Raw genomic sequence first — 14,001 nt, 5'->3', positions numbered from 1 at the left:
CCATTGATCTGGGTATATTTGAAAGCACATTGATGCTACTTTGGCTATATTTTTTTTTTTCCCCTAAAAATGGTCAGACAGCCTACAATTTGTGTAAAATTAGCCAGCCTCTATAGTGGGATCTTTTGAAAAACAAGTATATTCAGCTTCTTTTGTTGAAGTTCCTACTAACTCCAGAAAGGAATATTAGAAGTTACACTCTAAAACTGTAACTTACCCTTCTTGTGTTATCATAGGTTCTTCTATGTAGGTAGGCAATGCAATTGCAGTTCCACACATTTTGATGATAAATCTAATCAATATTGGCAGAAAGATATTTCTTGCCTTATAAATTTCACCACGCAACTTCACAACTAAATAGAATCAGGATCCCAGAAATCCCAATCCTTATGACATTAAAAAGCCACTTAAATATTGCCTTACCCTTCCCCATCCAGCATGTGAAGTCTTGGTGAAAGAGTTTCTTATTACTACCTTATAAAAGCAACTGAATTTTAACCACAGATTGCTGCATTTAGAGTAAGACCTTTAAAACACCACAAAAACAGGAAACAAAGAAAGGAAGACTTTTATGTTGCAGCTGCCTTGAATTACTCTGTCATGTTCAGGTACTGAACATGAATACTGTGCATTCTTCTACCTTGTAGGCATCTGTCAGTCAGCACAGCAGATGACATGAATGACATGAGGGTGTTGCAATGAGAGTTTAAACAGATTTCTGAATGCTTATGTCACTTCTAAGTCATGACTTAAGAGAGGGAAAGAAAATCTAAAACAGCGATTGCAAGAACTTGGCATATTGAGAGGATTGCAGAGGAGGAAAATTGGTTTGACATCAAACCACACTGTTTGTACCACAAACATCCAGCTAATAAAGGATGATTCAGTTAAAATCAGAATTCCTCCCCTGTGCAGTCATTCAGTCCTGTTCCAGTTTTACAAGGTGCCCAGTGATTTAGTTATACTTTTGATATTTACCCGTTTTTTTTAAAAAAAAAACTGAATTTTTGGTAAATTCAAGACTTGCCAGGAACAGAAGTCAGATTCAATGAAGTTTCAGATAAGGCAAGGGCACATTCCCAGGCTGTGGAAAATACTGTTCCCTTTTCTGTCAAATAGAATTTGACCCCTTGTTGTCCAGATTTACCAGAAGGAGCCCAAGGTACCACACCACTTCCTGAAGGCACCCACTCTGCACACTGGGCTGTGTTTCCAAAGCCCTTCCTTCTGCAGGCATTATAAACCTGCCCAAGGTGCTGATGAACATACTCTGTCTTTAGGGATTTGCTACTGGGACAGGGGCAGAATTTGAGGTGCTAGCATCCCAATCCCTTTAAGTCTCATAGGAAAGCTGGTCAGCTCAATATGTACCCACCCACCAAGTTTAAAGAGGACTTAGTGGTGAATCTGGGGGAAAGACAGAAAAAGAGCAGAAGTTACAAATTTGTGTTCAGGGTAGATCTGATAATAATGGCCAGGGATGAGGGGAATGAACACTTGAGCACATGAACTTCTGTATCTTTTTCCCAGGATGTTGATTTTTTGTATGCCTTACTCTCCTGCTCCTTGAATTTATCTTTACTTTTCTCCCCTGGCACACACAGAACATTAACAGCCCACTGCTAAAGCTGAACACTGCAAACATCTTCCTGAGAAGAGTACAGGTCCAAAGTTTCTACAAAGTTCTACAGTTTCTACAAAGGCAATCACCTTTTACAGTAATTTTGTAGAGATCTTAGGAAAAATATGTTGTAAATTACTGTTCGTGAGATTAACATCACTCAATTTATATATGTCAGGAATAGGACTCATGATCCAGAATATTCCAGAATTTTAGTCAAATACTTTTTTGGGACTTCAAAGTCTTGGCAGGCCCATATGAATTGGAGCAGAATATATTGATACATTTGAAGATGTCACCCAGTTGGGTCCCTTGCTCCTGTAATGCTTCTGATTCCAGGTAGGCTTTAGAAGAAGGGGAAGCTGTCGTCTTCTATCAGCAGCAGGAGCTCTGGAGCCCAACAGGTCATCTCTAAATCCCAGACCACAATGCCAGCTCACATAGAGCATATGACTATCAAAACTGGAGCTCATTTGATGTGCTGCCTGCACACTGCATTGAAATGTGTCCTAAGAAAGGGAATATTTTAATAAGTGTTTGCATATTTTGATGTAATTAGCAGTCTCTTGACTATGACATATGAACTTAGAGATGAACTTAAACAGATGTAAAATGGCATCATATACTTGAAATGAAGGATCTTTAAGTTGCACTATGCTCTACTTTCACTGGATCATATAAATACAAATTCAGGGCTTTTTCAGGCTAGACAAAGAAATTGCCTTTCCTCCAGGCTTTCTGTCTTCTGAGTAATAAACCAAGTTACTTCATAATACCATGCAGACAATAAAGCCAGACCAAAATCACCACATCAAAACCAACACACAAATATGTGGGAGTGAAGAAATACTGTTTCTCTCCTGCTTCTTTACTGTTCTGAAATTCATTAATAGTTCCTGAGTAATGAAATGTCAATGACTTTTAGAAGCCACATTAATTACTTGTATGGAGTAACTTCTGTTTAAGAAATTACTTTTTGTGCATTAGACACAGTGACATTTCTCATAAAGAGAAAAACAGAAGTACAGAACATGCAGCTAGGGAATTGTTTGGACAAATAGCACAAATTTTACTTTTGATCTGGCTATCTTAGGTGAAAGAGCACTGCATGTTGATAAAATGAATTAAAAGTACATTTTTTATGAACAATTAGTATGTGATTGTTGTACTCCTGGTACATGGGACCTGTCCTAATAGAATTCTATGACCCGAATATTCATGGGACAGTGTGAGCAAAGTGCAATTGGGTGAAGTAAATGTGTTCAGAATCTAAGGTGAATGGAGTAACACAAGCTTTCTACTACTGCTTCAGGGTTATTTGGATGGCCTGTGATTCAAATTATATTTATACAGCAGTGATATGCAAACTTATGGCAAGAAAGAACACAAGTGTTATATATTTACATTTTGCAAACGTCAGTAAGGGATTTCTGCTCTTGATGACCTTTAATTTAGAATAAAACTACCAAAATTTTATATTATTATTAATAATTCTATTTAAACCTCCTGAGATGAACCAATAAGAAATAATGTTCTCTGTTAAATCCATTTTGATTGTAAACTTAAAATGGCTTTTTTTATTTTTCTTAATATGGAAAATTAAGAGTTATTTAGTTGGCTCAATGTGAGATGAGCCGTATTGGCCCACTGGATGCAAGTCAAGTCCTGCTATTGGTGCACAGACTTTACCTCTCAGAGAAAATGCATCTGTATAGACATTTGTGCCTTGTAGGCTCTGTCTGAAGACAAAATGGCAGTTTCTGCTGGAAAAGGGTATGGGAGCCCTTTGTTGTAAAGCAGTTGTGAGCAAGTAAGAGTAAGAATGCTGGATCCACCAAGGCAGGGCTGAGTCTGGGAAACCGTGATCAGCTCCTGTTTCTCACACAACATCTGCTGCAATGGGGATTTCTCAACATGCAGCGTTAACGTGCTGGCCCAGTATGATTCAGGAAGCATCTTCTCTGTTTCACTGGAGGAACTGTGCTTCAAAGGGCAAACCTACTAGTCTCAGGAAATAAGAACTTGAAACTTGCAGAGAAAAGGATGTGGAATCAACAGAGAGCTGGCAGATGTAGCTGCATGCCAGGGATGATCCCACCAGCCCATAAATATTGATGACTTTGCAGTCTCTGAATGCAGATTATTCAGGACGCTGAAGCCTGCAGCTGCACATTCACAGCTTGCTGCTCTCTGAAAGAGCATTCCTGAGAATGTGCATCCACCTGTCTGAGAATCCCCCCCTGCTTTATTTAACTCTGCTGAAACAATGCTCCTCTCCTTCTGCAATTTATATTTGATCAAAATTATTCAATAAGGTAAACAAAATATTTGTTTTGCTAAAATCATTTTAAAACAGCTATAACAGGTTGCTATAAAAACTGGTTGTTATAAGAGAGGGGATAAAACTCCTCCTTTTTTGTCCTCTATTGAATATATGTCCTTCATATAGCTATTTTGTCTAAGACTGTTTAATAAAAATAAGCAGAAATAACTAGAGAGCATAGTGGCAGTTCATTCATGGATGTATCATGCATAAACTTAATGTATTGACAATAACATCAGCACTTCACTTGGGTATGGAACTGGTTAAATACTGGGACTCAGACATCCTTAAGAGAAATTAATTTGAGATTCGTGCTGGATCCTTAATTCAATAAGCGAAAATTGGAGCTGACATTCTGAGGATAATACAAAAACCTAGGAAAGTATTGAAGTCCAAACAAGGACAAGCCAAACCACAGAGGATTCAGCAGAGTATTTCAGCGTTTCTGAAAAAAAGTAAAATATTAGGAGCTCAGAGCCCATCAGGGGCTGGCTCATGTTTTAAGGATTAAAGTTAAGAGGCTGCCATTTTACTTAATTCTATGACAAAAGTAGCAATGCCTTAATATCTGCTTATCACTTTGAAGTAAATAATAGTTAATTTATTATTATATATTACATAGGTATACATGTACTGATGTATGTATTTATTGCTACAGATGCATATATATATATATACATATAAATATACATATATATATACATATATATATACATATACATACATACATACATACATATATATATATATATATATATATATATATATATACACACAGACAAACTCTACTATCATTCCTCAGTACATGGCTGTCACAAATTCATGCTTAAGGCCAGGTTGTCTCACATTAAGTAAGGTCTTACTCTACATGTATTTTTTAATGACCTACCTGTGCTCTCTGTTTTCTGTGTTCCAACAGGGTCATGATCTCTCAATCAACATTTGTAAAAATACTCATAGGTATAACAGAGCTGCTTTAAGCACTCTGAACATGGCCCATGTGGAAAAAGAGGCTGGAGCTCAGCCTATTAAATCAGATCTATTCTGGACAACAATGACATGTGTTTTAAATTTTCACAGAACTTCAAACATGTATAAGGGCTTTCCTGAGAAAAGATGCTTCCCGTCACTGGGGTCTAGCACAGAAAGTGCAAATTAAATTAGGAGTGAAATTGGTCACAGGGGTGTAGTGTTACTGCATCTTGCAAGCAATCTTGTGCCTCAAACAGCATCAAAGAATTATCATTTCACCGTAGGCGTTTTTGCCGTGTGTCAGACACCACAGCTTCCTTGCTCATGAAAGGAGTTTGCTGCTGAAATGCCTGTTAAAAAGCCTGGACTTGACTTTCTGTTATAGATTACCACAAGCTTTAGAGGTTAATCAGTTAACTGGCAATTATTTTTGAATATTAGTATCACTTTTAGTCAAGGTCCCACTGAAATAGACATAAAAATGTTTCGTTTGTGACGTTCTCAGCTCCTTCTGGAATCAAACTTCTTGTCTGAGCTCAGAATAGTCCTTTCTAATGCAGCTGCACTAGGACTGGTCTGTGCTTGCGTGTCCTGGTTTTGTTTCCAGCTAAGTGGCAGTTCAAATTCAGAAGAGATTCCTGTTGAGCATATATGTGGAAATCTAAAACTGATAAAATAGTTTAAAGAAACTCTTCCATGGACTCCCACCAATGTCAATCAAACTGACTCCTTCTCCTTTGCTCCTTTTTCTCCCTGTCTATAGCTTGCTTACTTATAGTAGGATCATCACTAACGCCTTCCAAAACTTTAGCAGAGCTCATAAAACTACATGCTGAAAGCACATTCAAACACTGCACAAAATGTACAAAAATAAAATACCAGGTTTGAATCAAATTTTTTTTAAATTGCCTTTTTTATTTTTTTCCTTCTTTCATTTTCCTCTCTTGTATTATTAAAGCAACCAGATAAAAGGCTTCTTTTGAAAACTTGGGGCACAGTGATTGATTAGCCCTACTCCTTTCTGTTGAAATTTCTGGGACTCCACACAAGCTACAAGTGCTAACCACCTGTCCAGATAAAGCCCAAGGGACCTGAAACTCCAGCTCTTCTTCAAGAAAACCTGCTGGATTGGCACATGTTTTTTTGCAGCTTAGGCTTTGTCAACTGGCTGTCTCTTGGCTGTCCTTTAACAATACTGTACTTGCACATTTGCATTAATATTAATTCACTTTTATTTAACATTTTATTGTCATTTTTATGTACTCCAGTGCCTCAAGTCATGGTTTTCTGCAGCTTGAGAAACCTTCAGTTTTGCTTGACTGCAAATGATTCATCTTTTCTTTAACAATAATATTTATTTCTACATTCACTTCATAAGCCCTCAGTCTGTTGACACCAGCATGGTACCATTACCAATGGTATAAACAAAGAATGATTATAACACTGAGACCAAATCAAACTTGTGCATAGTGTCTGTGGTTGAATTTTAAATGGATGCAGCTCCAGAGAGTTTATCCACATAAAAGTAATAATTAACATTCCTCAAGTAATAACCGCTCGACCACATTTCAAAATGCTAGCTCAGACATTTGCATGCTTCCAATATGAGCACGATATGGCACAGTCTTAAAGCTGCCAAAGCACAGTAGGCTACTCAGCATGCATAAAAGGAACTGACATTACATTCAGCGGGGACTTTATCTTGTTTGAATAATCCTCCCTACAAGATTATTTCAGCATGCAATGTGTTTCATTTGAGAAAAGTCAGAGAATGCAAAATAATGTGAAGTAATTATGCTATTAAATGTTGCTATTACTTTTTAAGCCCTCTGTCTCAAAGCATAAATAGTTTTCTCAAGGCTAAAAATTGTCAGCAGAAGATCAAATGCACCTCTTGAGTAACCTCTTTAAAACCGATGAAGTTTCCTGAAGATAGAGATTGGTCCCTTACTCCACTACACTCAGAACTAGGAAAACCACAGGAATATCAATATACTCTTTGCTTCCAATTGGTATTGATTTGCATTTCTGGAACACCTCAGTTTGAAATTCTCAAAATTTTTTACAATCCTGTATGGAATAGAAGAGCTCTGTTTACCAGCATCTAGCACATGACTGGTGGTACCTCTCCATGCTAAGACCCACAGCTGTAACTGTGCCTGGAGATCAGCACCTGCCCATGTCAGCAGAGAATCCACTGTGGTTGCAGTCTCATGGGGCTCTCTGTGTTAAACTTATCTGGTCAGGGAACAGAAATGACACTTTCAGGTATATTTAAAGAGAAACAGATGTCTAATGTTTCCAAGTAATTTGTGTTTTGAAAATTCTCTCCTGCAGTGGCAAACGAATCAGAGTCCTGCAGTTTTGAGTTCATCCCTAGGGTCCAATCCAGGCATTACACTGTAGAGGGATTTCTGAGAAGTGTGCCCAACTGCAACCTCTTACAGAAAAACATAATGAAGTACTGGATGCAGTAGTGACTGTGAGCCATTCATCCAGTAGACTTTAATCGCCTCTGATTACTATTTGATGATCAGCAATGTTCAACAGGAGTTTGTAACCAACCCCTCTTCTTACACCCTACAAAAGGCAGGAATGGATAGTTACAGGGAATGAGACAGCCATTGTTATTTTTATTGTAACTACCAAAGAGGCCCCTTGTAGTTAGTGTTTATTCCCAGCCAAGATCTAAACATAACAGGGAAAACTAGGGGGAAGAAAATCAGGATTGTTAATTGACAGAACATCATCTTGCCACTCCCCACAAAAATGTCCATGAAGACTGTGCTCACTTCTTAAAGTTTCTTTATTATTTAACAGCTTAACTGCAAACACTTTTTCTGCCTTCCCATATTACTTTCTGTTTATTTTCCTGGCTTTTCTTTGTGCCCCAGACCTCAACAGGAAGCATTTCTTACATGCACATCTTGTGCTGTGACAATGTCACATGGCTCACTGTAGGAAAGACTTGCAGGAATTTATAAGGTAGAGGATTAATTACTAACCCAACGCATGAAAAATTCCCTTTCAGACATTGCAAACGAGTATATTATCCAGTGGCTGCCATCTGAGCAGTTATGCAGAGCCAGTCTGCTTGTACCAGCTGATATGAATGTGTCAATCTGGTAAAGCATTGACACTTGGATGTAAAGTTAAGCTCCTGAGCAACTATATGTAATCTCAAGTGCTGTGCTGGATTGGAACCACAAGACCTGAAGCAAAACCCATGGAACTTGATCAGAGTATTTTAAATAACTTCAGTGGATTCTGGATCAGGTCCATGATGTCTGCTAGAGGTATTTGCTACATTTTTCCAAATAAAAGGAGTTAGGAATAATATATCAAAACCTTTGATCCAGGACTAGCAGGCCCAGGAATTAAGACTCAGTGCCTTTATATGATGAATTTACAGATTTCCTGACTTAGGAAACATGAAAAACACTGACAAATACTTATGTTGACATACAAATAAGTACAAGAGACCAAAGGGTAGAAAAGGCATTTTAATCCTCTAAAAATATTGAACCATTCCAGAGCAGAGAGTCTAATGATTCCAGTCCCCAGTTGTTTATATAGCCCTAAACCCTGTATCCATGATGACATTTCATTTTACATCATTTGTTTCTTTAATCAGTTGTGTTTCATAAAAACAGTCTTTCAGCCAGGTCAGCAGGGAATGTGCTGAGCTACCACGAGCAACAACTGGAGTCACTGATTTCATCTGCCTGCTTGCAGACAGAGCATGTCTGTGTGATCACAACGCAGCTGCCTGGGGAGCGCTGTCTAAAGCTGCTGTGTATCCCAATACATTACCCTGCCCAGGCTTTCAGCAGTAGGATGTGTTTATTCATCCCTAGCCATTGCTTTAGAGAACACTCTAAAATTGGGTTTGGCCATTTTTTGCTTTTTATTTAATACTTTTCAATGGGGCCAAGTCTTGCCTTCATAACTAAAACCACAAATGTCTTAAGGTTTGTGGCACCCTTCGTCTCTGCGGAGAGTAGTTGCTGACCCTGTCCCACACTAATTGAATTGTTCCTTCTAGCATAGCGATTACTGTAGTCTTTGTGTGCCTTCCAATATTAATTAAATAATGTGACTTCATGTCCCTTAGGTGTAATTTCTTTTTTCATCTCCCTCCAGGGGAGGTATGTGCACAGTAGAGCACCTTGGACACAGCGACTGTAGCTTGGTGCTGTATGTTAAGCCATTTTTTAATAGCAAGTTTCTCCTGGAATATGAATATAGTTTCCAGACTCAAATGGGGCAAATACCACACAAGTTATCTTGTGATGCTGGAAACACTTCATAAAACTAATTACATTCACCAAAACAGACAAATGTATGAAAAACTCAACATAAGCATACAGATAAAAAGGAGCTCTTTTAAGAAAACATTTCTTTTACAGAAACAAAAGAACTTTACATGCCCCTTAGATTTTTAACGGGTCAGCTACTGATTGGTATTTATAGCTGCTAAAACCTGTTTTCGGCATTGAACCAAACAATCCCCTGGCTCCAATTACTGTTACCCAGAGAGTATCCCAGAAGTTAGCAGCCGCAAACAGAGGGGTCAGGCAGAAAAGAAGAAAAGTAATTTAGTGATTCTTGTGATCCCTCCTTGTCTTATTGTTGGATGGGTTGAGCAGAGCCATTCCAGATTCCTCTGCCCCTACTTGCGTTCACTCAGATTTCTCCAGCACAGCTCTTCTTAAAAATAGCCAACAAAACACTAATCAATTAATTCACCTACACTGGGGATTTTCAAGCAAAATTACCTCCAATCAAACATTTATTTTACCAGGATGGATGCTTGCATCTACTGAGTAACTGTATGAAATTCCTTCCATCTGCTGTCATTGCACCTGATTAAACATCATGTACACACTGAGTTTCCAATATTTGTACTATCTTTATATTGATTACTTGCTCGCTGGTGCTAATCAAAGAGCTCCAGCTGTAACTGCAACAACGCAGAATTTTTAAAATACCAGACAGAAAGATAGTCTCTGCTCCAAAGACTATATCTGATTTAAATTGGACATGGACAAATGTTTCTATGTTACTCCTGATGCTTTTCCCTAAATGACCTCCAACACAGCTTTGGTGGTCTGAAGCTTCCCCAAATGTCCTACAATCTATCATGGTCCTTGTGACTATTTTGAGGTACCTGAAGGTGATGCAGACCATGAAAAAAATCTTGCTGCTGAGCCTACTGATGAAATCCTTCTCTTTCCACTAGAAGCGATCAGAGGTTGGCACAAATATGGTTAATCTGACATATTTTAGAATTTAATGTCTGTATTGGTTTCTTGTTTGATTTACAAGTGGAGACAGAGGGCAGGATGTTTCTTCATAGAAAACTAATTTTGTGATTTTTGATATGATTATTGAGTAAGGAGAGGAAATAGATTTCAGTGTTTTATCAGCAATATCGTGTGTTGTATCATCACACAACAGACAGAGAAGTAAAACTAATTAAATAAAATGTACCTTTGAGTACAAAGTATATTTGTATGCTTACAGTGTTCTCAATCTCTTATAATGGTAACATAAATGCTAGGTTGAATGATCCAAGGATTTACTTCCCTTTTTTTTGCAAATATTTCCAACCTACCTTGGATTAAAAGCCAAGAATAGTACTCATGTTTTCTAGCTTAACACCTAAATTGGATACCTATCTTCCTTAAAAAAAGTATTGCACTGGATGTATTGTGGTTGAGAAAACAACACAAAACTTACTCATTTTTATGCTTCTTGAGTTGCACCTGCAGACCATAGTTACCAAGATGCCCTTACGGCTCCCAGTTCCTCCTGGCCCTGCAGAATCAGTGAGATGGGTTATATTTTTTTGCAAAGAACTGGAAGGAACTGTTTACTAGATTTCAGTTCGTTAGAGTGCAGAGCTTGCACAGGTGTCAGAGGGCATTTTGTGGCCTCCAGGCACTTTATTGCTGTTAAAGACAACAGAGGGGGTAGAATGCCACGTAACCTCAGTGACATGCATTTATCAAACTGGCAGCTAAGCGACTTCTATTTATAGTGTTGTATGTAGATGTCTGGAAGATAAAAATCATACAATCTCCTTTTTGTATTCTTTTTTTTTTTTTTTTTTACCTTTCAGAGCAAGGCTCTGCTCCAAGGCTGGAAAGTCTCTGAGACTCCACAGGAGTGTTACCATGGAGTTTCATGGGCTTGAGCTCAAGTTGTAAATATTTAAGTGGAAATAGTAAAATGAAAAACAAAAGATGGCCAGATGCCCAAATGAAACCATCTAGAGCCTGCATGAGCTGGAGATAAGGTTAATGTGACATTCAAGATAAAGTAAAAGCAACATTTTAATTAACACATTTTCATTTCCTATCACAAAGCTGCACTTGCCTTCATAATGGAATCAACCTTTCTTTTTATATTAGCTTTCTCTCAACAAAAGCAGATTTCAACAAACATTTGTGGGGGGAGGACAGGGAACACCACATATTTTGTTTTAATAAAATACAAATAGCAAGGACATAAAAATATGAATTTTGAAAACCAAGTCTTGGTTTCCCAGTGGGAGGAAGTTCAAGTGTGCCAATTTCCAATAGATCTGGCTTAGGATGCTGTGAGCATGCATGGTGTTTATTGACATCCAAATTAAAGCAGTCAATCTCAAGGAAAAGCAGAGTAACAGAGGCCATACTTTCATTTTCATACCGTGTGTGTAAAATAGTAACAATCAGCAAAACTTTACTGACTGAACTGCCACCATTGCAGCCATAAGAGACAACCCGTCTTTCTTTATCTTGTTCTACTTTTCAGTTTTTTTCTCTGCATCTTTCAATCAATCCTATCCTTCTCCACAACCAACAAATTACCCTACATGTCTCTTGGATTGATTTATGTTTATTACTCACTGCAGTCATTCTCCTTCATTTGTTAACTTTTTCCAGATGACTGTTAGTAAAACTCTGTAAATAATTCACAATGAACAATTTACTCAGCAAATCTGCCTTCTTTTTATGTTCTGTTTTCCTCCAACAAATCCCATGTTTTGAAGTATTCACCCACTGTGGGCTGGCATTGCAGGTAGGTGCTTGTGTAGCTACTGTTGAGCAAGAAATGCAGCAGAGGCTCCAGCCTTATCCTTCAGACAAAGCTACTGCCCACCAATTATGAGTCAAACAAAATCAATTGAGATGTCTGGAGCACACCTCTCAGCCTTTTTTTCCTATAACTTCTTCCTCTTTTCAAAGCCTGGTCCGGATCTTATAGCCTCCCGTATATTCACTTTGTCACACTGTACCACCCAGTATTTAAACTTCAATTAGTTTTGATTGTTCTTTTTCTGTGAAATTATTATAGCTTAGAAACATACAGTCCCAGTTACAAAACCAAAATTTGTTTTCTGCAATAGTTTTGTAGTTCCCTGCCTCCATGACTGTTCCTGCTAGGAAACATTTTACTACACTATTCCATCTCAGCAAAGGCAAAATCCAGAAGAGGATGAACACAAGCCCACTGAAGCCTGTTTCAATGAGAGATTTCATATCTATTGCCCGTGTGTGTTCATTTGCTTCTTACAGAATAATTCGCCTAGTGTCTCCATCAGCTTTCTCACCCTGATATAACAGGAAGAAACATTGCCCTTCTCTGTGTCTGCAAAAAGTCACACACCCCAGGACAACTGCATGGTGATGCATCTCTTTTACCCTTAAAATTCCTTTTTTATTTTCACAGAGTTCTCCTACAATATTCAAATGTAAAATGTCGGCAGCTTATAGCTTCTTATCTTACACAGTCAATTAAACATCTAAACAGATGTTTAGATATGATTGAATTAAGTTATGATATGATTGAATTAGGTCATGTTAGGAAGGCAGGCATGTATACACCACAGTGTCTGTGAAAGACTGTGTTTGGTAGAATAAGAGATGGGTTGATGGATCTACCACCCTAACATTTGCTGATGAAAAAGCCAAGACAAATCCTTTCACCATCCAATTATCACTTATTTCTTTGGCAGAAAATAGAGAAGATATTGAAGAGAAGGAGCATAGCCTCATTTGGTCCCGTGGGTCATGGTTTACACTCAACTGCCGTACCACACAAGCCATCAATAATGTATTTCAGTAGGACAGAATTCTGGCTCTGGTAAAGGAGAAGCTCCAGTGAAGGCAGTGACACCATTTCATAATTACATGAAGGGAACTCCTAACATTCTTCTCTCTCTCTAGCTTTTAAAGATGCACATTTCAGAAGCCCTGTTATCTTTTTCACAGAATTTTAAACAAAATGTCAGAGAGGTTATTTGCACAAATATCTATAAACCAATTGTAGAGGATGATCCTGCCACGTCTGGATGGGTAAAAGTCTAAAATACAAAAAGTTCTTCCATGATGGACAAGGTGTGTGTGCCCAGGAGCTGTCAGAGGCTGCAGGGCAGGATCTGAGGAGGAGCCAGGGCTGTCCATGCCAAACACGGCTAGTTCCAGTGGCTCCAGTGGCCTCACTGCAGAGCCCTGCTGAGCCCCACTGCAGAGCCCTGCTGAGCCCCACTGCAGAGCCCTGCTGAGCCCCAATGCAGTGCCCTGCTGAGCCCCACTGCAGAGCCCTGCTGAGCCCCACTGCAGAGCATGGCTGAGCCCCACTGCAGAGCCCTGCTGAGCCCCACTGCAGAGCCCTGCTGAGCCCCACTGCAGAGCATGGCTGAGCCCCACTGCAGAGCCCTGCTGAGCCCCACTGCAGAGCACTGCTGAGCCCCACTGCAGAGCATGGCTGAGCCCCACTGCAGAGCCCTGCTGAGCCCCACTGCAGAGCCCTGCTGAGCCCCACTGCAGGGCCCTGCTGAGCCCCACTGCAGAGCCCTGCTGAGCCCCACTGCAGAGCCCTGCTGAGCCCCACTGCAGAGCATGGCTGAGCCCCACTGCAGAGCCCTGCTGAGCCCCACTGCAGAGTTCTGCTGAGCCTCACTGCAGAGCATGGCTGAGCCCCACTGCAGAGCACTGCTGAGCCCCACTGCAGCGCACTGCTGAGCCCCACTGCAGGGCCCTGCTGAGCCCCACTGCAGAGTTCTGCTGAGCCCCACTGCAGAGCTCTGTTAAGC

General features: G+C 39.4%; 1 long non-coding RNA gene across 4 annotated transcripts in view; it reads right to left on the bottom strand.

Moving 5' to 3' along the window:
• The window catches only part of LOC111926150 (uncharacterized), a 151,382-nt gene that overhangs the window by 73,720 nt on the left and 63,661 nt on the right, over positions 1-14,001 (bottom strand). For 2 of the 4 annotated variants that reach the window (XR_015283672.1, XR_015283671.1), the window contains one exon: positions 10,659-10,736. The exons of 1 other annotated variant lie outside the window; for it this stretch is intronic. This is a non-coding gene — a long non-coding RNA (uncharacterized LOC111926150). Of the gene's footprint in view, positions 1-8,841; positions 10,737-14,001 lie in introns of those variants that run through there. One more of the 4 variants, XR_015283673.1, reaches the window with a different exon arrangement.

This window comes from Cyanistes caeruleus, chromosome 2 (genome assembly GCF_971803275.1).
Source record: "Cyanistes caeruleus chromosome 2, bCyaCae1.hap1.1, whole genome shotgun sequence".
NCBI classification, from domain to species: domain Eukaryota; kingdom Metazoa; phylum Chordata; class Aves; order Passeriformes; family Paridae; genus Cyanistes; species Cyanistes caeruleus.
The sequence above is the reverse complement of the archived record's forward strand: the minus strand, read 5'-3'. Positions and strand labels throughout refer to the sequence as shown.